Here is a 26009-nt window from a genome sequence, read left to right as displayed (position 1 = left end):
TCTTGCTTTCTTGCAGACATTTCATTACCAAACTAGATAACATCATCAGTGCTAGGTATACATGCTACCTCTGCATATGGAGGCTTCATGCCTCTTTCATAGTTAATAAGCAACAGTAGATCTCCATGCGCTTGCCTAAATCCCAGCCCTCTAAACCAGGGATCTCCAACCTTGGCAACTTTAAGACTTGTGGACTTCAACTCCCAGAATACCTCAGCCAGCAAAGCTCACAACTTAAAGTTGTCAAGGTTGGAGACCCCTGCTCTAAGCTACAGATAGTTCTCACGTAATGATGATTTGTTCAGTGACCATTCGAAATTACAGTGGCACTAATTAATGGTACTTATACCCAGTCTCAAAGTTATGCCATACTAGTGTCCCTGCAGTCACATGATCAAAATTTGGATACTTGAAAGCCCACCTGAATTTAATAACTGCAGAGGCACTTCAACTCTTCCCCTATCTCCCCCCCCCCCCACAATCTCTACTCTTTGGCCTCTGTACCCTGCCATTGCCATCTTCTTGCTCTTGGTTTGTGACGGCGTGGTGATTAGAATGCAGGATTGCAGGTTAACTCTGCCCACTGCCAGGAGTTTGATCCTGCCTGGTTCAAGGTTGACTCGGCCTTCCATCCTTCCGAGGTCAATAAAAGGAGGAGCCAGATTTTTGGGGACCATATGCTGACTCTGTAAACCACTTAGAGAAGGCTGTAAAGCACTACGAAGCGGTATATAAGTCTAACTGCTCTTGCTGTTGCTGCTGACCAAAATATACATGGCCTGGTCCTTTGCAAACTCAGGTATGCCTCATCAATAGCAGGAGGAAGAAGGCGGTGAAGGTCAGTTGGGGTGGCAGGATGGCAGGGGCTTCAGAGTGCAAGGTGGTGAGGGCAGTTGCTGGGTGGGCTGTACTATAATCGCTGGGATTTTTTAGCATCATGGTACTGCATTGGAGCTTCCTAATGCAGCTGCAGATCCATGCTACAGCCCAGGACCTTCTTGCAGCTTCAATCTATGGTGCACCAAAAAGTCCTAAGCCATAGCACCAGAGGTGGGTTTCAGCAGGTTCTGGCCAGTTTTGGAGAACCGGTAGCGGAAATTTTGAGTAGTTCAGAGAACCGGTAGTAAACATTCTGACTGGCCCTGCCCCCATATATTCTCTGCCTCCCAAGTCCCAGCTGATCGGGGGAGGGGGGATTTTGCAGTAATCTTCCCCTGGAGAGGGATGGGAATGGAGATTTTACAATATCCTTTCCCTGCCATGCCCACCAAGCCATGCCATGCCCATCAAGCCACACCCACAGAACCGGTAGTAAAATTTTTTGAAACTCACCACTGCATAGCACAGGAAGCAGTCCCAGAGCTGCAGCATGGCCAGTAGCCCCAGACCCTTATAGTTCTGGGATTGCTTGCTGCTCTGAGAGGCAGGGTACAGGCCAGCAAAAAGGCAGAGTTGGTTGGGAGATACGTGGTAGGGGAGCAATTCTTTATCTTGGAAGAACCAAGGGTGGAGGCTGGGGTGGACAAGAATGGCTTGGATTAGGATGTGTCCTTGGCTAATGACTGGTGGGATTCAGCTTCATGGAGTGCAGGGACAGCTGTTGCTAAGCAGCACGGTCACGTATATGACTGCATTGCTTAACGACATAAATTTTGGTCCCCATTGCCATTGTAACTCAAGGACTACGTGCACAGCAAATTTTATTAAACTTTTGTGTCACAAATTTTTGTCACAAATATTCCTGCTAATGTTTTGGGAGAGGAGAGGGATTGCTGTGATTCTTTTGATTACATTTTGTGACCAGAAATGGTTAGCATTACCTAAACCGCAGTAAGAAAATTATTGATTTGCTATTTATTAAACAAATTTATGGAGCTGCCCCACTCAAACAGACTGACAACATGGAAAATCATGCTTGTTCTGTTCAAATATTCTCAGAAATCAATAGCAATAATTTCCCACATCTGGCTGGATTTTAGAAGAACTAAGAGCTTCTATGTAGCAAGGTAAGGTGCTATTTCTGTGAAGATTCCCGTTGATTTCAGTGAATGTTTAATAATCTGCTTTTGGGATTTGCTTTGGAAACATTTGGATTTATTCCTAGGGATAAACTGATAACTGGGTTTTGGTTTGTTTTTGTTTTTTTTAAAAAAGGCTGGTCCAAAAACATATATGTTGACCTCATTGTGTTTGCGATGAGCACAGAATGGATCTTTTTAGGCCTCTTCGCTTTCCAATATTCCATCTCTTTAGTTTTCCTGTCATCTCTTTAATCAAGACATATGGAGGTAGTGGAACTGCTATGCATTTGTGACTCAGCTTGTCTTTTTCTTTGATGTGGGATAGGATGAGAAAGTGGAACTCTTCAAGCATATGGCACTGCATTAATATATGTAAAGATCATCGCTTTTAATAAAACGCGGCAAAGCCCTTGCAATTGTATGCCTGTCAAAAGTTTCTTTCCTCCTCACTTGAGATGCCTTGAAATCCAACTTTTTGCAGTACGCAGCCATGTCCTCTGATATTGCTATTCTCAAAAGCTTTTTTTTTTTTTTTTTTGCCCCCAGCTCAAAAGTTTCAGAGAGCTTATTTGATGTGCAGCACGCAGCTCGGTTCTGATTTAGCTTCCTAAGTGGATGCAGAACTGCTTTTGCTCTCTTCCTCAAACAAATGTAGTTTTTGTAGGTATGCAGAAAGATAAGAATGAATGAATTTGGCACAGCGTTTTAATGCCAACTGCACTCTCTCAATCCTCATTTCCTCACCCTACTTGGTGTCCTATTTTTCAACACTGCAATATTTCCCCCACTTAATTGTATGGTCAGTCATCAATCCCTAAAGCTGGGGTTTTTTCCACACACACCCCAACGCTTCATTGAAGAAATGTGGTCTAAAGAGAGCTATTGAATTAACTAATTAGGAAAACTGTGGCATAATTTTTCGTAACAGATTTCTAGAGAAACACTTGGCAAATGCCTGTCGGGGAATGCTGGAATAAAATGTCCTGCCTCAGAATAGGGGGATAGAACTGAAAGTCCCTGGGTAGTTTCCAATTGGGTCGTATAGTTCCACAAGAAACAATCCAGTTTGGTATAATGAATGGTTGATTTTGAATTCAGTGGTTGACCACAGAACTATGGCTCCCTCTTTTAACCAATTTACCTTACAGAGATATACTTTGTAAAATGGAATGGAGGAACCTTCTAAGTCCCTTTGGATTTCTGGAGCCACAGTACTTTATCACAAACCTTGAATTGCCAATGTTGCTAAATTAACAAGATGGGGGTGGAATGGGGTGAGGGAATAGACATCTATGGAAAAAGTTGCTATAAAACAGGGGTTTCCAAACATGGCAACTTTAAGATTTGTGGACTTCAACTTCCAGAATTCTCCAGCGAACATGGCTGGCTGAGGAATTCTGGAAATTGAAATCCATAAGTGTTAAAGTTGCCAAATTGAGACCCCCTCAAACAATATTGAGTTAAAATGAACCTATTAAGGTATAAGTAGGTTCATGTGTTTCTATGGACTAGTCATTATTGTAATAATCTCCATACATATTAGTGCATACTTTTAATCACTTCCCAGCTACATGGCTACTCTGGCTGGGGATGATGACATATGTAGTCTAGAATACCTGGAAGATACCAGATTGGAAAAGAATATTTCTGTATCATTATAATTCGTAAATCTATAGTTCGAATAATCTTGGATTGTTGAGTATTTCTTCAAAGAGGCTTCAGAGGGTCGCTAAGGCAGCGTCAATATTATATGTTGAAACTCAGCTTTTAGGGAAAAAAATGTGCATGGTTTCTGCTTTGCTGACTAAGTAAATGTGCCTGTACTTGCAGAAATAGTAAAAAATTATTATTTACAAATTAGTCATCCTTGAGGGATTTGTAAAATACTTCAAGAACCAAACCCAATTTATATACATTTTTGAAGACTTGAAGGAGTTGACTTAGTACATTAAGTACTAATAGTCTGCTGTATTTTTAAAAAGCTATTTTACCCTGGGAATTAGATCATGTATTTTATTTTATTTTTATTTTATCTTTTGATACTGTCATAAAGCAATTAATAAACTACTACATAGCTTATTTTCCCAAATTGTCAAGCAATAAAAATTACTTCATGCTTCAATTTAATACATTGGGCTTAGAAAATGTTGAATTTTTTTCCCCCTTTCTTGAGACATGAACCCTAAAATATCTGCCGTTGGTAAAATGAAAATTTTTCAAGGTCCTGGGTATAGGAACAAATTAACCCAGAACACTTTTGACGGTGCTTCAATTTAAGTACTTATTTTTCATTCCATTAAGTACCATTAAATGGACCCTAGGTAAGAATGCATGCGATTGGATGGCGTTTTTATTATTATTTCATGGGTAACTTTTAAGTAATTCTGTGACTTCCAAAGCAGAGATTATGGGATTTGTTCCAGAACAAATCTAGACCATGGCTTTCAAATGATTTCCTTGTTAATTATATTAGTCAGCGATATGCATCTGAATCAATGGCATGACTAGATATGAGTTTAAATTTGGGAAGTGAATTGACTGCAGTAGGAAGAAGGCAGGACTTGCCATGAAAAGAGCCCAGCGGTTTGGTTGGCTGATCACAAAAAAATAGGAATCCCAGTGAGTCTATAAAATATTTTTAAAAAGAGTATCAGCAGTTGCAAATTATCAGGTGAGAGAGAAATGTACAAATGTTCCCTCAAAGTTAAAATTAAGTTAAAGGTTAAGGGGGGAAAAAACTGTGATAAAGTTTACATTTAGAAATAGCAAGGAGAGGAAAACAGTGACAATCTGTTCAGCCTTGTTATTCTGGAGAAATGTGTGAAGTGGTTTTTCCATGTGTCAGAGCTGTAATACTTTTGAATAAAAGCCAGCCAGGGTTGCCCTGTTACAAATATCTTTCATTTGGAAAATTACCATGTCAAAGGGAAAGCCCATTCGTGAGATATTCAGCAAACTTGGCTGCATTTTGAGTCCTGAATTACTAAACCATAAAGTGGTTGGTTGGTTTGTGACTTGGGGTTCTATGCGAACACAGCCATTGTATTTTTATCAAGCATTAGTTAGGGTTATACAGTGGTGGGATTCAGCCAGTTCGCACCACTTCAGGAGAACCGGTTGTTAACTTTCTGAGCGGTTTCATGAACTGGTTGTTAGAAGAAATCATTAGGGCAGCCGGTTATTAAATTATTTGAATCCCGCCACTGGGGTTATATATATGATAGGTGTTTGCAACAGTGGAGTTATTTGTTTGAAAATAATGTAGATAAAGATGCTCCGTCCAGTCGCAGGTGGATATATATATAAAACATATAAAACTACCGGTACGTTATAGCATCCTTCCTGATCTAATACAAGGATGGGCAATTAATTTTCCCAACAGGCCACCTGAGAAAGCAGGACTGTTATGAAGGGTCACTGCCCCACTCCCCACTTCTGCCACCCCACCCCTGCTCTTGTAGGCCAGACAGGGACAGCCTGTGAGCTGAACGTGACCTGCAGGCCGTAAAATGCCCAGGTCTATTATATCGATGAGAAAAGTTATATCCATTAGAACAGCATGTATGTAATGTATTAAAATGTACTATATCTCATGAATTGGAGACTATCTGATGTAGTGGTTAAGGCACCAAGCGAGAAACCGGGAGACCATGAATTCTAGTCCTGCCTTAAGGACAAAGCCAGCTGGGTGTCTTGGGCCAGTCGCTCTGCTTGAGCTCCAGGAAGCAACCATGGCAAATCATTTGTGAAAACCTTGTCAAGAAAAGTACAGGGACTTTTCTAGGCAGTTGCCAGGAGTCAAGATTGACTCGAAGGCAAATTGTTTTTTTAATCTTTTTTTTTTTTAAAAAAACCATGAACATTCTCCATTCATTGTCCATGAACATTGGCAATCCTTATGATTTATATTGATATATTGACCATCAATTGTGTTGTAAATGTTGTACCTTGATGAACGTATCTTTTCTTTTATGTACACTGAGAGCATATGCACCAAGACAAATTCCTTGTGTGTCCAATCACACTTGGCCAATAAAATTCTATTCTATTCTATTCTATTCTATTCTATTCTATTCTATTCTATTCTATTCTATTCTATTCTATTCTATTCTATTCAAAGCCTGCATTCAGATTATGATTTTAATAAGTCCACTGAGGTTGCCTTGAAGACCATCTAAAAACTACATTGGGTCCAAAATCCATTAACGTGGGGACTTTGGGGTATGGTTTTGTTTTGGTCACATAACATCTCTATTTCTAAGTGCTGTTTTTCACCCATAAAACCAAAGGAATGGGACCAGGTTAACTGTGGACTGTCGGCCCCTGAGGGTATCTGTCTGTCTAACCCCTGTAAAAAGGAGGTCATTCCAAGGATCTTTACTTGAAACAAAGGCATCTTGTGGGATTCAGGAGGTGTTGCCTGGCCTTTGAAGTAATCTCTGTGCCCCTTTCCCCAATTTCTTGTCCCTGCAGGCCCTTAGGAAGACAGTTAAAACCTGGTTCTTTGCTTGGATGCTTTGTGGGGAGATGAATAGAATTCCCAGCTGGTGAAATATAATGAATTTGAGACTCTGGTCCCCAGTTAAGGATTCTACTTGTTTTAACTGCATTTGTTCTCTCCCCTCCCAGTATTTTAATTTACTGGGTATTGTATGCCGCCTGGAGTCATATTGTTCGAATGCTGCATAAATATAAATAAACCAAGGTAAGGGCAAATCTCCAACCACCCCAAATGTGTTATATCAGATAGGTCCAAATAACAGCTCCTATTTATTTATTGCCATTAAGAGCTTTGATACCACAGTTTAATTTACATAAATGTACTTTGCTAAATGGAAACTGGTGTTAATTTCCCATAGTACCTGAATAATGAATAATAATATTTCTGGCAAATGTTCTAGGGTAAATCTCCTCGAAGCAATTGTTTAACTTCCGCTGCTTTTTAAATTGAATGTGAAGAGCTGCGTGTGATTATCAACAGAAGCACAATGATGGGGGGGGGGTGCAGGGGGAGGAGGAGGAGGGGGGGGTTCTGTGATGTCCACAGGATATCTAGGCTTAGAAACAAGTTTGGAATACAGAACAGTGTGTGTGTGTGTGTGTGTGTGTGTGTGTGCGTGCACGGAAATACAAGTATAATAGAAAGAAAAAAGACAGGGGGAAAAACACAATTGCAAGACAAATGGTATTTATAAGGCATTCTCATGCATAAATAGATGCATATACAGTATATAATTTTTTTTTAATGTAACAATTTCAATACAATGTAATCGGTGGAATTCTTTGTAATTATACATGCATTGTCCAGGTGCATAAGCAGCTTGTTCATGGGTTGCGAGTAACAGCACTTTGCATAATTTGGGCTAACCTGTTTGGGATTTTTTAAAGTCCAGTGGCTATTTATGCGGTTTCGTGTAGAACCGTCTCAGCGCTCTTTGAATCAAATGAACCAAAGATTTAAATAAAATTAGAGTTGTTTGCTAAGTGCTGCTACTACTACTACTACTACTACTACTTCTTCTTCTTCTTCTTCTTCTTCTTCTTCTTCTTCTTCTTCTTCTTCTTCTTCTTCTTCTTCTTCTTCTTCTTCTTCTTCTTCTTCTTCTTCTTCTTCTTCTTCCTCCTCCTCCTCCTCCTCCTCCTCCTCCTCCTCCTCCTCCTCCTCCCCCCCCCCCATCCTCCTCCTTCTGCCAACCTCCCTGTTCCAAATATGCCTTATTATGTGGGGCTTTGATGAGACAAGCAGATGATCCTGTGTCAAGGCCCATGTGTCTCTTTTCAGAGAGACGTAAGAATAAAACACCAGACAAGTTCCCAATCACTGTAGCATGTGGCAGATAGACAGTTGCCTATGCCAAATAGAAAAAGGGTCATTGTCTTCCTTTAGGGGAAAAATCAACACACACACACACACACACACACACACACACACACACACACACACAGGTGTTGTGAGAGCCAGGCAGGTGATTAGGGATGGGGCACTGAGCACACCTGAGCCCAGACTCAAGGGAGCGCGGTGTGGCCACTGTTGCTGTGGAGAGCTTGCAAAAGTGGGAGAAGCAGATACTCTGTTGGAATTCTGTTATCTTTTCTATTATATATTCTTTTATTTGTGAAATAACATTTGTGGCTTTCTTCCAGGAGCTCATGGGGGTATAACATAACATATCTTCCTTCCATTCTTTCCCTTCAGGGACAATCCCTGGGATAGGTTGGACTTTTAGGTTAACTGCTATGGCAACCTACTCAATTTCAGAAATGTTTTGCATCATATCTTTAACGGTGATGCACGTAGGTTGGACATGGCTTTGAGATTAGGTTCGATTTCTCTCTTTCTACCCCCCTGTCCCATTCCCCCCCCCCACATTTCTCTTCATGCACATGACTCTTCTCCATTGGTTGCAGATTGTTGAAGGCATAACCATTCATTTCTAATATGCTGCCTATTATGTATTGCTAGCCTTCTCATAACATTAAAACCCATCGTTGTTCAATAAAATGCATTAATAAAGCATTCTTGACAGACAGAAAAATAGTACGGCCTTATAATGCAGGGGTCCCCAACCTTTTTGATTCTGTGGGGTAGCAGTAAAGGCAGCTTCAGCAGCTTTGGCGGTGGTGGGGAATGGTTTCACACATAACCTAAACCCTGTGCATGCGCAAACGAAGCTTCACATATTTGCTAGCTGCTTTGGCAGTCTGGTTCCAAATGGGGCATGGCCCAGTAGCAGTCTGCGGCCTGAGGCTTGAGCTCTTCTGCTATATTGTATATTCATTTCTGGTCATCACCTTTGAGTGATATCCTCTAGTTTGAGTGCCTTTAAATTCACAATGGCTAACAGGGTTTGACATGAAGGTGCTGTGCTCTCTGAATCAGAATACATACTGTAGTAACTATTTTTGTATTACAAGATCTATTGCAGTATTTTATGGGTAATATAAAATTACAATACTTACAATTCAAATCACACTGTTCTTTACCACAACAGCATATTGCATCTAGTTTTGTGAATTAAAATCTAACTGGCCTAATAATTTCAACTGACTAATACTTATGTAAATAAAAACAATTTCCAGTATCTACTTAGCTTCCACAAACTAGTGAAACACAATGTAATTATATTAACAGCTTACTATAAGATAAACAATTTCCCCTAGAGCTTGACATTAAACACCATTCTAGTCCCTTTCATATAATTGAGGTTGTAATTGAAGGGCTAAATACAATCAGTTCACCAAAATTGACGACATGTGTATAAAAACCCAAAGGTGAGATTTCAGTCTTAGTGAGCAGAATGGATCCTGGCCCGCAGATTGGTAGTCCTCAACTTACAGCCACAATTGAGCCCAAATTTATGTTGTTAAGTGACAAATTTGTTCAGTGAGTTTTACAATTTTCCTTGCCACATTTGTTAAGTGAGTCATTGCAATTGTTAAAATTAGTAACATGGTTGTTAAGTGAATCTGACCTTCCCCATTGATTTTGCTTGTCAGAAGGTTGCAAAAGGGGATCACACATGACCCCATGACACTACAAAACCTCATAAATGTGAGACGGTTGCCAAGCATCCAAATGTAAATCACATGATCATCAGAATGCTACAGCAACCATAAGCGTAAAAAGCTGTCATAAGTCACTTTTTTCACTGCCATTGTAACTTTGAATGGTCACTAAACAAACTGTTGTAAATCGAGGACTACCTGTATGGAAATTTGCAGGAGATCTTGCATGGACAGCTCAATGATCAGGACAAGGTGATCATATTGATAACACGACTGTTTGGGAGGTCAGTGGCAAGAAGGCATCAAAAGAGACATTTAAGAAAAGAAAAGCGCTATCCAACCCTCACTGTGTGGTTGTAGGAACCAACAGACTGTTAGAGAAGTTCATATGCTAAATTACCAGGGCACAAACAACAGCTTTCCAGTCCCAATGTCAGGAATCTGGTACACCTTAACAAGTTGAAATCATAGACTTCGATCACCTTCTCAATGAATCATTTCATGCGAAGTTAATCACTTACTACAGCCGTCAAGTTCCTGATCAAGAGTGAAACTTCCCACAACCAGCTGACTGGACTCTTTGGACACAGGAAAGAAAGCTGGACTAAATGAGTTGTTGTCTTCAATCCTGGTTTTTAAGAGGCTTAGATAGCGACATGTTCTAACGTTTCTGCACTCGCCGTAATAACTTTTCAATTGAGTGTGTGCTGCTTTTAATAAATACCAGGCATTTTGATTCTTCCTCTCCAAACCTGGAAATGGCAAGAAAGCAAATATAATTATCATTACAGATCAATGGGAAGTCTCGTTTTTCTTTCCCTCTCATTCATGGACCGGGAGCCTTAATTGCGAGCTGAAAATGCTCACCTTGACTAGAGCGAAATTAACTGTAGTTATGTTGACATAGCTGGCGCCAGGGTGTGTATGGGAATTCAAAAGAGGAAAAAACTCAGCAATCCCCACAGCTAGTGTGGTCAGAAGGGGAGGGGGAGGAGGGATTTGGAGGGAAAGTTGCTGTATAATTGGTAGCTACAAGGGCCTACTAAAATGAGCACTTTGCCTCAGGGCCTTTGGGCCATTGCCACAATCCAAGGGAAGACTTTTCTTGAATGGATGCTACACCCTTGTGATTCACGTGCCTTCCCTGCACTGCGAGGCTGCAAGTGTGGTTGCCTTTCTGAGGATTTTGCTGTCTGGCATGCTGCTTGTCTTCCCTAAATGCAGTGTCCCCAAAAGAGGAAAAATATTTAAAAGGGGTTGCAAAAGTTAACCGGGAGAGAAGCAGAACCTAAAGCCAAGGACAGGCAAGAGAAGGAAAGCCTTAGAGCTGCACTGCCTTAAGGGATAAAGGCAGGGCTTGCTAAGCAACTTTGACCCAAAGTTTTAGTTCAACTGGAGCTATGAATGAACTCCTCAGAATAATAATGGAAGAGGGTTTTCTGAATAAGGAATGAGGGGAGAAAGGAAGTGGAGGGAGGGAGGAGAGTGAGAAAACAACCACCCAGCAATTTGAAAAACAAAAAGCACTGAGAGAACTCTAATGCCTGCCAGCTGCAAAAATAAGGATTGAGATGGGAGAAGAGAAGACTTGGCCTGTATCAATCCCAGTGCAGTTACTGCCCCCTTCTCCACGTCTGTTCCTATTTTAAACGGGAGCTGTATCTAGATCTACTTTTTTTAAAAAAAAACAACAACCCAGAAATAGTTGGTGCTTGTATTCCACAATCAGTGTTTTCACTGGAGCAGTTCCATTAAATGTAATGGGACAAGACTTGAAAGTAAATTAGGAAGCAGTGCAGTCCTTTAAAGGTCATTTCTGTGAAAGGTTTTAGGGTTTCAAAAAACAACTTAGCTGGTTTGGGTTTTGTTATTTTTTTTTAATTTGTATCATGAATAACTCTATACTCTCTAGCAATTAGAGAAGCACCTAGTTGTCTCCTATTTCAGTTTGCAATCTTTAAACAAAAGTGAGAAAAAGGGTATTTCTGGATGAAAGTGAGATGAAGTGTTAATTTACTTTGTGGCTATTGTGCGGAGAATCTTTGGTAATAAACAAGTCCTTCATGTGGAATAAGCAAGGCTGAACATCGTTTGCAATTTGATTTCTAAAATGCTAAAATTTTAATTTAACCTTCAGTTTGACTTAACAGTTTGCGAATGACTTTATTAATGTGCCAGAATAAATATTATTGAAAAAGGAGAAGGATTCTTTTTACAAAGCATTTCTTATATTAGGAAATAACAGATGTTAAATATGTATAATATGGAACTGAACTATGCAAGGTTTTCTTTTTTAAAAAATTCTGCCTAAATTTTGTAAAGCAATCCCATGCCCAGGTAGCAAAAGAGTATAGGGGTTTGCAAACTATTTATTGTGTATAAGTGTTGACCCAACTGTGGATTGGCCCAGCCAAATGCTGGATTTATTTTTTCTGGTGCAAAGTAGCCAATTATCATACAAGGTGGGAAATTGCAACCTGTTTATTCTGAACAGCCACAAAGAAGTGTGCCCTAGGGACTAAACTACAAGAGAATCCCAAACACACAAATTATCATAGTTTTTATACACTTCTGAAAACAGGATCACATGATCATTGTCAAACAATAGGAAAAAAGCAGTACAATAAACTATTCAAAGCCTTCTCCCACCCCTCCTGCCTTAGTTGTTCTCTCCCAAGAAGGCAACTGTCCTCTTGCTGGGCACGGAAGGGGGTGTGCCCCTTGTGGAGATGTGCCCGCCGGGTTTCCGTGCATTCCATCAGCCGAGGGCTCAGGGTAGGGGTGGCGGGGTGGCGGTTGTGATTAAAGAGAGTCTAGAGCCGAGGGAGACCACTGTACCTCAGATTGCCGGGTGCGAATCCCTCTTTGTGAGATGGGGTCATAGGTGCCAGATGGGTTTGCTGATCACGTACCTGGCTCCTTGCTGCGTGACAGCTGCCCTGCCCGAGCTCCTGGAGGTGCTGGCCGGGGTGGCAGTTGAGACCCCCAGACTTTTAGTCATGGGGGACTTTAACTTGCCATCGTCCGGCTCGTCATCGACGGCAGCTCGGGAGTTCATGGCTTCCATGACGGCCTTGGACCTGACCCAAGTAGTTGATGGCCCTACTCACATTGGGGGTGGCACTCTGGACCTGATTTTTGTCTCTGGTCAGTGGTTGAGAGATCTGGACTTAAAGGAAATAGTCACTGAACCTTTGTCATGGTCAGATCACTCTCTCCTTCGCCTGGACTTTCTGACCGCCATTCACCACCGCAGGGAGACGGAGCCGACACGTTGGTTCCGTCCCAGGCGCCTGATGGACCCGGAGGGGTTCCGGACGGAGCTTGGGCCATTTCCTGAGAGTCTGGCTCACGGCTCGGCTGAGGAACTTGTTGCGGCCTGGGAGCGGGCGCGGCGGGGCCTTAGACCGTGTCGTGCCTTTGCGACCTCTGACCCGGCGCAGGTCCCAACCGGCTCCTTGGTTCTCCGAGGAGCTGAGAGGATGAGCGCGGAGAAGGCGCCTAGAGAGTTCCTGGAGGTCCAGCCGTTCAGAAGCTGATCGGACACTAGTGAAGTCCTATACTAGGACTTACCTAGTGGCATTGAGGAAGCGAGGCGAGCTACGCCTCCTCCTCATTGCATCGGCAGATAACCGCCCAGCCGCCCTGTTTGGGTGACCCGCTCCCTCCTACACCAGGGGAGCGGGATGACCCGTGCAGGGACGTGCTGAGGAGTTTAACGGTTATCTATACGATAAAATCGCTCAGCTTCGGGATGGTTTGGACCAAGATTGCGTGATACGGGTGAGACGGCTGAGGGTGGTCTTGGTGACATTTTATGGGATGAGTTTGACCCTGTCGCTCCGAGGACATGGACAGGTTGTTGGGAGGCTGAATGCCACCACGTGTTTACTGGACCCGTGCCCTCCTGGTTGGTGCTGGCCACGCAGGAGGTGACACGAGGCTGGCTCCAGGCGATTACGAGCGCCTTGGTGGAGGGTGTCTTCCGCCGCCTTGAAAGAGGCGGTGGTGAGGCCCTCCTCAAGAAGCCTTCCTGACCCGCTGTTTTAGGTAATTATCGTCGTCTCCAACCCGCCCGCGAAGGTTGTAGAGAGTATGGTGGCATATCAGTTTCCCTTGCACCTGGATGAAACTGTCTATCTAGACCTGCTCCAGTCCGGTTTCCGCCCGGTTACAGCACGGAGACGGCTTTGGTCGCGTTGGTGGATGATCTCTGAGGGCCAGGGATAGGGGTTGTTCCTCTGCCCTGGTCCTATTAGACCTCTCAGCGGCTTTTGATACCATCGACCATGGTATCCTGCTGCGCGGTTGGAGGGATTGGGAGTGGGAGGCACCGTTTATCGGTGGTTCTCCTCCTATCTCTCCGACCGGTCGCAGTCGGTGTTGACAGGGGCAGAGGTCGGCCCGGGCGCCTCACTTGTGGGGTGCCGCGGGGATCGATCCTCTCGCCTTCTGTTCAACATCTACATGAAGCCGCTGGGTGAGATCATCAGTGGGTTCGGTGTGAGGTACCAGCTGTATGCGGATGACACCCAGCTGTACTTTTCACACGGACCACCCCAACGGTTATCAAGTGCTGTCCCGGTGTCTGGAGGCCGACGGGTCTGGATGGGGAGAAACAGGCTCAAGCTCAATCCCTCCAAGACAGAGTGGCTGTGGATGCGGCATCCCGGTACAGTCAGCTAAATCCGGCTGACCATCGGTGGCGAGTCATTGGCCCCGATGGAGAGGGTGCGCAACAGCGTCCTCCTGGATGAGCGGCTGTCTCTAGAAGATCACTTGACGGCCGCCTCCAGGAGAGCGTTCTACCAGGTTCGCCTGGTGCGCCAGTTGCGCCTTTCTGGACGGGAGGCCCTATGCACGGTCACTCACGCTCTCGTGACGTCTCGCCTGGATTACTGCAACGCCTCTACATGGGGCTTCCTTGAAGGGCATCCGGAGGCTGCAGTTAGTCAGAATGCGGCTGCGGGTGATAGATGGAGCCCTCGTGGCTCCCCGTGATAACACCCATCCTGCGAGGCTGCACTGGCTACCTGTGGCCTTCGGGTGCGCTTCAAGGTTTTGGTGACCACCTTTAAAGCGCTCCATGGCATAGGGCCGGGTTATCTACCGGACCGCCTAGTGCGACCAGATACCTCTCACCGGGCCGTGCCCCGTCACAGTGAGGGACGCCTCAGGGTGCCGTCAGCTAGGCAGTGTCTGCGGCGCCCAGGGAAAGGGCCTTCTCTGTGGGGGCTCCCACCCTCTGGAACGAACTCCCCCCAGGACTCCGTCAACTTCCAGATCTTCGAACCTTCCGTCGCGAGCTCAAGACTCATTTATTCATCTGTGCAGGACTGGCTTAGATTTTTAAATTTAGAGGGGTTTTAAATTGATTTTAATATTTATATTTCTATTTTAATAATTGGTATTATTAATTATTGGCATTAGAATAAGTCTTTTAATGATTATTTTAATTTGTATATTGATGTTTTTATATGCCTGTAAACCGCCCTGAGTCCTTTGGGAGATAGGGCGGTATATAAGTTTAAATAATAAAAAATAAATAAATAAATAATAAAATAATAAATAACTAATGTTTCTAACTAATAATATTGACAGCTGAATATGCAAAACTTTCTACCTAACTTTTCTGCAACAGGAAAAGGACTCAGCCTTGAGTCAGCTGCTACTACTGGGTCAGGTTGATAGTATTCTCCGATAAGGCCAACTGTATGACCCTTCTGGGAATTTGCAAGGCAATGATGAGGAAAAGAGCAAACATGAGCAAAATAAAAGGTTTTTAACAAAATGTGGTTTCTCTAGCTAAAACTAGCTGTACCAGACCAACATAAGCTTTTATCACGCTACTACTGATAAAGAGTCATCATAAGGAATAGTTTTGTAGCACCATTTGTTTCAACTTCTGCAAGATGTGTGAACTTCAACTCTCAGAATTCCCCAGCCAGCGTGTTGTAGCACAGGAAGATTAATTCGTTTATTGTGACATAATAAATGAATTTTATGAACCAGAGTACACTGAATTGGATATATTGGCTCTCTGTGATTGTTTAGACATGATAGATCTGTTAAGTTGTAAACTGCAACAAATATACTAACTTGATTTTGCTGCCACAGCCCAGCCTAGGATGACAAGAACTAAATTAGTTTCTTTCTCATAGTGTATCATCAGTGGGCATTTAAACAGGATTAAGTCTCCTTCTCTTACAGGAAATAGGCCTTGTATACAGAAAAAAAAGAAGCAAAATAGCTCCTCTGCTTATGAGTGGTTAGAATCAGGGTCTCTAAATGGATTTAGCAGTACAACTGTGGTGAAGGCACAGTGGCATATCCTGTTTGGTTAAATGGAGCAACCCCATCTACAAGCATCTTCTTTTAAATGGAATCTGACATCATTAAGGAAAAGTCTTCCTCTGGCTGAGATGCTGAGGGATGCTGTGGTAATCAGAGCAGATAACAGTGAAGAAGATTGGGCTACAATAGAATAACAGAGTTGGAAGGGACCTTGGAGGTCTTCTAATCCAACTCCCTGCTTAGACAGGAAACCCTATACCCGTGATGGCGAACTTATGGCACACATAACCAGAGCTTTGCCCTAGGTCAGCTCTGGCGTGTGCAGGCCCACTGGAAGTTGGGAAACAGGCTGTTTCTGGCCTCCAGAGGGCCCCCAGGTGGATGGGAAAGGCTGTTTTTACCCTCCCCAGGCTCCTAGAAAGGCTCTGGAGCTTGGGGAGAGCGAAAAACGGACCCTCGGGTCCCAATGGAAGTTGGCAAATGGGCAGTTTCCGGCTTCCGGAGGGCTTCTGGGGAAAGGGTAGGGAAAGCCATTTTCACCCTCCCCAGGCTCCGACTGGGCCCACCGTGCCATCGCATGCCAAAAGTGGGGGAGGGGACTACGGTGTGTGTGTGTGTGTATGTCACAGGTGCATGAGTGGGGGTGGGTGGGGCACATTGGATTATGGGTGTGGGCATACATGCACGCAAACCCCCCCCCCCCGTTCTCCCCCCACTTTGGCACGCGATGGCGAAAAGCTTCGCCATCACTACCCTATACCATTTGAGCTGTTGTCCAATCTCTTTTTAAAAACTTCCAGTGTTGGAGCATTCAGAACCTCCAGAGGCAAGTTGTTGCACTGATTAATTGTTCTAACAGTCAGGAAATTTCTCCTAAGTTCTAGGCTGTTTCTCTCCTTGATTAGTTTCCATCCATTGTTTCTTGTCTTGCCTTCTGATGCTTTGGAAGATGGGTTGACCTCCTCTTCTTTGTGGTAGCCCCTTCGATACTAGAACATTGGTATCATGTTTCTTCCAGTCCTTCTTTTCACCAGACTAGACATATCCAATTGCTGCAACTGTTCTTCATAAATTGAGCCTTCAGCCCCCTAATTATCCTTGTTGTTCTTCTCTGCACTCTTTCCAGTGTCCCAACATCTTTTTTATATTGTGGGGACCAAAACTGATGCAGTTTTCCAAGTGTGGTCTTACTCAGGCTTTGTAAAGTGGTACGAATACTTCACGTGGTCTTCATTCTATCCCTCTGTTAGCGCAACCTTGGATTGTATTGGCTTTTTTGACTGTCACCATACATTTTTGGCTCATATTTAAGTGATTGTCCACTTGGATTCTGTCTGTTTAATGAGCCGAACCCTAGAAGAACAAAGGAACATTTTACAGAGAGAACCAGATGACCTTTTATCGGGGTGCTTTAAAGGAAGAGGCTCAGGCCTGGTCCATGGACATTGCTTTCTTGAAAGTCACAGAATGGTCTGTAGATTGGGTGAAAGAATTTAGCTTCTGCTCTCATTTAAAGTAATATTTCCAGAAGGCTATCCTCCATTCTCCTCTTGCCGAGGTTTCTTAAAAAAAATAAAAAATAAATCTACAAATGCAAGTAGTTTTTGAATGGCAAGAATATTTTTCAGAAACTTTTAATCCAATATCTGTTCTCCCACAGCTTGAAGCCCTTGCTCTAACTCCAAAGACAGGCCAGTGAGTCTCTTCTCTACAAAGAGGGGGAAAAAAATCTCACTAATTGGTATTTCTGAATTTTTGTTGTTTCAACATTTCTCATGAGACTGAGGAATTTGTTGGATTTTACAATTTACAAGCCTGAGATTTTGGCTTTTATAAAAAAAAAAACCATCATTTTTTTTTCCTGGTAAAGTGGAAAACTTTGTTCCTTGCTGTAATGAAAAGCAAATTTTTGCAATGAGTCAATTTTGTGCCCTGAGCACTCACTACACAAATATGTTTGGGTGGCTATCAAGGGGATGGACTTGGTCACCCTTCCTTTGTCTCGTAGGACAAACACTTTTGCTGTGAAGGTTTTTGTTCTATAGTCCAAGTGAATATGGTCCTGCTTTATGGGAAAGTGGACTGTAGCCAACAAGCCCTGATGCCATTATGTGTTTATATAGTATAGGAAAAACAGGTGGTGGCCTCTTCCTCCTCTTCCCCTCCATCACACGCTCCATCAATGGTCTCATCAATTTTTTCTCCTTCTCTGTTGCTACAGCCTAAGACAGTGATGGTTAACCTTTTTGGTGCAGATTACCCAAAGCGCTTAAACACATGTGCGAATCCACATGTCCCAACCCCCAAAATGCAATAAGAGCGCCCCCGCACATGTATACACATTCCCTGTGCATGTGACCCCCATGCATGCACTCTGGCCCCCGTTTTGGCTTCCAGGTTGGTGCAGGAGGCTTTTCAGGCCCAAAACAGGCCCGGGGGGAGGTGCGATCTCCACAGTTTCTCTCCACACACATACCCAGCGCATCCTAGCTTTCTCCTGTATTCCTGCCACGGAGAGGCACTTGCAGAGAGTGGAACCTGAAGAGGTCAGGGAAGGCCCCGCTCACACGCATGCGCAACAGAGACCCGGAGAGCAGTTGGCTGACAGGAGGCGGCCCACATGCGCAGTGCAACTGGTCTGGGGTGACTTTGGACAGCTATATACTAGTTTTTGTGAAATATCTTTGACTATCTATCTGTCTCTCTCACACACAGAGAGACAAATATTTTCTGTGCTTAAAAATAGTAGTTTATTTAATAATAAGGTAAACACAACACTCATCTGTCTGTCTGTAAGAAAACCTAGAAAAAACGTTGATCTCAAAGCCCCCTATAGATGAACTTGTTATAAAAATGAAGTAAATATTGAAAATTGTAATTGCAAATAAATAATATAGTAAACAAATGTAATAAATGATCATTAACGAAGTTGAGGATTTAAACAACAAAGTTTTACTTTTTTCCTTTCCTTTCCTTTCCTTTCCTTTCCTTTCCTTTCCTTTCCTTTCCTTTCCTTTCCTTTCCTTTCCTTTCCTTTCCTTTCCTTTCCTTTCCTTTCCTTTCGTCCCCTTTTGGAAGTCCAAAAACAGTCTTGTGATTCTGACTCAAAAGATGGTTTGCAGCCAGAATCTGATTCATTTCCCCCACCCCTTTAAGAAGCAAAGGGCCATTTTTCTCTCACTCACGAACCTTCTGTTATTTGTGCTCGTTCTTTGTCAAATGTATTAGTGAATTAGCAAATTGGGAGGCTTGGAACATTTTTTTTTTAAAAGAAAGAAAACAATTTTGGATTGCTTAACCATCCTAAAAGCGCCCAGTCGCTCTTGAAGTCTGAGAGGTTGGAGCTGACAACACAACACCAGAGCCTTCCAAAGAGGATGACTCAGCTAAAGCATTGACCAGATGTTAAAGGGGAAACCTCCCCCCCCCACCTTTTTTTTTTTTTTTTACTCTTTCCCTCTGAAAGGCAGAGAACTTTGCCCTGGATCTCTCCTAGTATCTGCCTGCCTGTGGAATTAATGCCACACAGGGGCCCCAATACTAGCAAAGTGCTTTAACTGAATGGGTGAATGGGCCTCTTTTTCAAGTACGGTCTTACTTACTGCTTTCAAAATAGCCTTAGATCAAAGCTCCTCCTCCTGAGGTCAGTGTAGTTTGAACTTAAGAGTTCAGAGTTAAATGAGCATCACACTCACAAGTGTATTCCCTGCATTTATTCTTGTGTTTTTGCAAATAAGCATTGTTCTAGAGGTGGGCAGCTCCAATATCTACAGTAAATGAATGAATGAATGAATAAGCAAGCAAGCAAGAATTGTTCTGGAGTTGGACAGCCCCAGTATCTGTCTGTCTATCCTGCAAATTCTTGCCAAGCATTTGAAAATTGTTGAGGCAACTTTTCTTTTGTTATAAAGAAAGGTGGGTGTGTTCTGCATCGTGAGTAAGAAAAGCCTACTTGCTCTATAAAAAGTTATGATAAAACAGGTTATTTCTAATGAAGCAAATTAATACCTACTAAGCAATGGGGTGGGTGGGGATGGGATAATGCAAAACTCATGGTCAAATGGAGCGGGGAAAAACAGCAATATCATGGTACAGGTATTCCTCGACATTCATTCAGGGACCATTCGAAATTAAAACAATAACTGAGAGAAGTGACTTATGACTTATGACTTATGACTTATGACTTATGACCAGCTTTCAAACATCGACCATTGCAGCGTCCCCGTGATCATGTGATCAGAATTCAGGTGTTTGGCAACTGGCATGTATTTATGGCAGTTGCATTGACAGGGATCATGTGATCAGAATTCAGGTGTTTGGCAACTGGCATGTATTTATGGCAGTTGCATTGACAGGGATCATGTGATCAGAATTCAGGTGTTTGGCAACTGGCATGTATTTATGGCAGTTGCATTGACAGGGATCATGTGATCAGAATTCAGGTGTTTGGCAACTGGCATGTATTTATGGCAGTTGCATTGACAGGGATCATGTGATCAGAATTCAGGTGTTTGGCAACTGGCATGTATTTATGGCAGTTGCATTGACAGGGATCATGTGATCACCATTTGTAACCTTCCCATCCAGCTTCCAACACACGGTCAATGGGGGAAGCCAGATTAGTTACCGTGTGTCCCCAAAACTAGGACATGTCTGGATAATAAGCCCAATTGGGCTTTTGAGCGCATGCGCTAAAATAAGTTCCCTCCCCTGAAAATAAGCCCGCCCAAGTACTTAGATGCTTACGCAGCTGCTGCACAAACAACATAATGTGAGGAGGCAAGGCTGGAGAGAAGGGGAAGGAAGGGGGAACATGCCCCTGCCATCCCTGGTCCCGCAAAACCTAGCTCGCGTGCCCCTTCTCTTAGTGGTGAGCCGGATGCACTGCTGCCACTTGGGAGAAGAAGAGAGAGAGGAGGCGCTGCAAGAGAGCCCATTTCTGACGTTCTCCTCCTTCCGGGCAGCAGCAGCGCGTTCAGCTTCCCAAATCTGGCTTCCCGATCTCAGCTGGCAAGGGTGTGTGGCAGGTGGGGAGGGGTGGGGCGGCGGAGAAGCGAGACGGGACTCCCCTTGACATCCCCTCGCCCAGGTTGGCAAGAGCTGGAAGTCAGGTAAGACACAGCGGAGAAGACAGGAAGAGAGACAGACAGGATGAGAAGCAATAGGAGTGAATATCTGCCCATCCGCTTTTATTTGGTAATGGTGTGCTGACCATTGAGCCAGATCTCAACTCCACATCCTTTGGAGATTTGGGAGGCGACTATTTTCCCCCCTCACTTTTCTCTCCCCCTCCAACTTCATTCTTTAACCAGGAGGGCGTGGGATGAGGTGTTTCTTGCTTCATCTGCACAAGTGGCCTTAAAGCGCTGCCCACCCCCCTCAGCCCCGAACCCGGCAGCAGGGTGAAGCCTCCCCCCATCTCTTGGGTTCAGTTTGCACAGCCCGGACACTGAAGGCTGGACAACTGCACAATGCAGTGTTTCACTTAATAATCATGGCATAATGTCATAAAATGGGGCAAAAGTCACTAAACAACCACCTTGCTTAGCAACAGAAATTTTGGGCTCAATTGTTATCATAGGTTGAGGATATGTACTCCGGGAGCGTATGCACCAAGACAAATTCCTTGTGTGTCCAATCACACTTGGCCAATAAAGAATTTCTATTCTATTCTATTCTACTCTATTCTTCTTTCCTACTTGGAAGATCTTTCTCGCTTTGGTGCCTTCCAGCTGTGGTGCCTTCCAGCTGTGGTGCCTTCCAGCTGTGGTGCCTTCCAGCTGTGGTGCCTTCCAGCTGTGGTGCCTTCCAGCTGTGGTGCCTTCCAGCTGTGGTGCCTTCCAGCTGTGGTGCCTTCCAGCTGTGGTGCCTTCCAGCTGTGGTGCCTTCCAGCTGTGGTGCCTTCCAGCTGTGGTGCCTTCCAGCTGTGGTGCCTTCCAGCTGTGGTGCCTTCCAGCTGTGAACGAACTCCCCCCAGGACTCCGTCAACTTCCAGATCTTCGAACCTTCCGTCGCGAGCTCAAGACACATTTATTCATCTGTGCAGGACTGGCTTAGATTTTAAATTTAGAGGGGTTTTAAATTGATTTTAATATTTATATTTCTATTTTTAATAATTGGTATTATTAATTATTGGCATTAGAATAAGTCTTTTAATGATTATTTTAATTTGTATATTGATGTTTTTATATGCCTGTAAACCGCCCTGAGTCCTTTGGGAGATAGGGCGGTATATAAGTTTAAATAATAAAAAATAAATAAATAAATAATAAAATAATAAATAACTAATGTTTCTAACTAATAATATTGACAGCTGAATATGCAAAACTTTCTACCTAACTTTTCTGCAACAGGAAAAGGACTCAGCCTTGAGTCAGCTGCTACTACTGGGTCAGGTTGATAGTATTCTCCGATGAGGCCAACTGTATGACCCTTCTGGGAATTTGCAAGGCAATGATGAGGAAAAGAGCAAACATGAGCAAAATAAAAGGTTTTTAACAAAATGTGGTTTCTCTAGCTAAAACTAGCTGTACCAGACCAACATAAGCTTTTATCACGCTACTACTGATAAAGAGTCATCATAAGGAATAGTTTTGTAGCACCATTTGTTTCAACTTCTGCAAGATGTGTGAACTTCAACTCTCAGAATTCCCCAGCCAGCGTGTTGTAGCACAGGAAGATTAATTCGTTTATTGTGACATAATAAATGAATTTTATGAACCAGAGTACACTGGTTCTCTGTGATTGTTTAGACATGATAGATCTGTTAAGTTGTAAACTGCAACAAATATACTAACTTGATTTTGCTGCCACAGCCCAGCCTAGGATGACAAGAACTAAATTAGTTTCTTTCTCATAGTGTATCATCAGTGGGCATTTAAACAGGATTAAGTCTCCTTCTCTTACAGGAAATAGGCCTTGTATCAGAAAAAAAAGAAGCAAAATAGCTCCTCTGCTTATGAGTGGTTAGAATCAGGGTCTCTAAATGGATTTAGCAGTACAACTGTGGTGAAGGCACAGCGGCATATCCTGTTTGGTTAAATGGAGCAACCCCATCTACATGCATCTTCTTTTAAATGGAATCTGACATCATTAAGGAAAAGTCTTCCTCTGACTGAGATGCTGAGGGATGCTGTGGTAATCAGAGCAGATAACAGTGAAGAAGATTAGGCTACAATAGAATAACAGTTGGAAGGGACCTTGGAGGTCTTCTAGTCCAACTCCCTGCTTAGATAGGAAACCCTATACCCGTGATGGCGAACTTATGGCACACATAACCATATTGGTGGACACGAGAGCTTTGCCCTAGGTCAGCTCTGGCGTGTGCAGGCCCACTGGAAGTTGGGAAACAGGCTGTTTCTGGCCTCCAGAGGGCCCCCAGGGGATGGGAAGGCTGCACCTCCCCAGGCTCCTAGAAAGGCTCTGGAGCTTGGGGAGAGCGAAAAACGGACCCTCGGGTCCCAATGGAAGTTGGCAAATGGGCAGTTTCCGGCTTCCGGAGGGCTTCCGGGGAAAGGGTAGGGAAAGCCATTTTCACCCTCCCCAGGCTCCAACTGGGCCCACCGTGCCATCGCATGCCAAAAGTGGGGGAGGGGACTATGGTGTGTGTGTGTGTGTGTGTGTGTGTATGTCACAGGTGCATGAGTGGGGGTGGGTGGGGCACATTGGATTATGGGTGTGGGCATACATGCACGCAACCCCCCCCCCCCGTTCTCCCCCCACTTTGGCATGCGATGGCGAAAAGCTTCGCCATCACTACCCTATACCATTTGAGCTGTTGTCCAATCTCTTTTTAAAAACTTCCAGTGTTGGAGCATTCAGAACCTCCAAAGGCAAGTTGTTGCACTGATTAATTGTTCTAACAGTCAGGAAATTTCTCCTTAGTTCTAAGTTGCTTCTCTCCTTGATTAGTTTCTACCCATTGCTTCTTGTCCTGCCCTCAGGTGCTTTGGAGAATAGTTTGACTCCCTCTTCTTCTTTGTGGCAACCCATGAGATATTGGAACACTGCTATCATGTCTCCCCTAGTCCTTCTTTTCATCAATTCCAGCAACCATTCTTTATATGAGAATAGGGACAAGATAGAGATGAAGACTCTTGTACTATTGTTAGTTCAAGTATAATCTTAGGTGTGTTGAGTGTTACTTTGGTTTAGTTCCAACAATATTGGTTGGCTGCCTAAAACAAACAATGATCAATATATTATACGTGAACTGTTTCACTTCTGATTCTTTTGGGTGAGGGGAATCCTCTGAATCCAGCTTGACAAGTGAAATGTGATAAAACCTCTAGTTCTCTGCAGTATGGAACCATGTATCAAATCACGTACAAACTGAGTAATAAATTGGTAACTGTTTTATTTATATTTTTAAATTTTAGAATCAGAACAAAGCTTCTTCACAGTTTTTGGAAAAGGGCAAAATACTGAACTAATAATAGGGTTACAGTTTCCCAAATCAGTGTTGTTTTTTGCAACATTTCATTGAGATTTAAATTGACTTCTGGAGAAATCAGCTGACTTTGGACAGCTACATACTAGTTTTTGTGAAATATCTTTGACTATCTATCTGTCTCTCTCACACACAGAGAGACAAATATTTTCTGTGCTTAAAAATAGTAGTTTATTTAATAATAAGGTAAACACAACACTCATTTGTCTGTCTGTAAGAAAACCTAGAAAAAACGTTGATCTCAAAGCCCCCTATAGATGAACTTGTTATAAAAATGAAGTAAATATTGAAAATTGTAATTGCAAATAAATAATATAGTAAACAAATGCAATAAATGATCATTAACGAAGTTGAGGATTTAAACAACAAAGTTTTACTTTTTTCCTTTCCTTTCCTTTCCTTTCCTTTCCTTTCCTTTCCTTTCCTTTCCTTTCCTTTCCTTTCCTTTCCTTTCCTTTCCTTTCCTTTCCTTTCCTTTCCTTTCCTTTCCTTTCCTTTCCTTTCGTCCCCTTTTGGAAGTCCAAAAACAGTCTTGTGATTCTGACTCAAAAGATGGTTTACAGCCAGAATCTGATTCATTTCCCCCACCCCTTTAAGAAGCAAAGGGCCATTTTTCTCTCACTCACGAACCTTCTGTTATTTGTGCTCGTTCTTTGTCAAATGTATTAGTGAATTAGCAAATTGGGAGGCTTGGAACATTTTTTTTTTAAAAGAAAGAAAACAATTTTGGATTGCTTAACCATCCTAAAAGCGCCCAGTCGCTCTTGAAGTCTGAGAGGTTGGAGCTGACAACACAACACCAGAGCCTTCCAAAGAGGATGACTCAGCTAAAGCATTGACCAGATGTTAAAGGGGAAACCTCCCCCCCCCACCTTCTTTTTTTTTTTTTTCTCTTTCCCTCTGAAAGGCAGAGAACTTTGCCCTGGATCTCTCCTAGTATCTGCCTGCCTGTGGAATTAATGCCACACAGGGGCCCCAATACTAGCAAAGTGCTTTAACTGAATGGGTGAATGGGCCTCTTTTTCAAGTACGGTCTTACTTACTGCTTTCAAAATAGCCTTAGATCAAAGCTCCTCCTCCTGAGGTCAGTGTAGTTTGAACTTAAGAGTTCAGAGTTAAATGAGCATCACACTCACAAGTGTATTCCCTGCATTTATTCTTGTGTTTTTGCAAATAAGCATTGTTCTAGAGGTGGGCAGCTCCAATATCTACAGTAAATGAATTTATTTATTTATTTATTTATTTATTATTTAAATTTTTATACCGCCCTTCTCCCGAAGGACTCAGGGCGGTTTACAGCCAGATAAAATAAACATTCCTATTACAAAATAAATACTATTAAAATACCACTAAAAAACTTATTCAATTTGGCCGCAATTAAAATTTAGCAAATAATAAAACCCATTAAAAACCCATTAAAAACCCATCGATAAAACCCAATTAAAAACCCATAAAAAGCTAACCCAGTCCAGCGCAAATAAATAAGTGAGTTTTAAGCTCATGCGAAAGGTTCGGAGGTCCGGAAGTTGGCGAAGTCCTGGGGAGTTCGTTCCAGAGGCGGGAGCCCCCACAGAAAGGCCCTTCCCTGGGTGTCGCCAGACGACACTGTCGCTACCGATGGCACCCTGTGGAGTCCCTCTCTGTGAGAGCGCACGGGTCGGTGAGAGGTATTCGGTAGCAGCAGGCGGTCCCGTAAGTAACCCGGCCCTATGCCATGGAGCGCTTTAAAGACGTTCACC

The 26009-nt window shown here is 43.2% G+C and overlaps 1 protein-coding gene and 1 long non-coding RNA gene across 5 annotated transcripts in view; one reads left to right on the top strand and one right to left on the bottom strand.

Moving 5' to 3' along the window:
• The window catches only part of LOC131193356 (uncharacterized), a 60808-nt gene extending 50367 nt beyond the window's left edge, over positions 1–10441 (bottom strand). Inside the window, exons 1-2 of the long non-coding RNA XR_009153898.1 lie at positions 10395–10441; positions 10049–10279 (exon numbers count right to left, since the gene is read on the bottom strand). This is a non-coding gene — a long non-coding RNA (uncharacterized LOC131193356). The remainder of the gene's footprint in view (positions 1–10048; positions 10280–10394) is intronic.
• LRP1 (LDL receptor related protein 1) overlaps positions 1–26009 on the top strand; it is a 385724-nt gene that overhangs the window by 172300 nt on the left and 187415 nt on the right. The window lies entirely within an intron of this gene.

The sequence above is a fragment of the Ahaetulla prasina genome, chromosome 2 (genome assembly GCF_028640845.1).
Source record: "Ahaetulla prasina isolate Xishuangbanna chromosome 2, ASM2864084v1, whole genome shotgun sequence".
Taxonomy (NCBI): Eukaryota; Metazoa; Chordata; class Lepidosauria; order Squamata; family Colubridae; genus Ahaetulla; species Ahaetulla prasina.
This window is presented reverse-complemented; position numbering and strand designations above follow the sequence as displayed.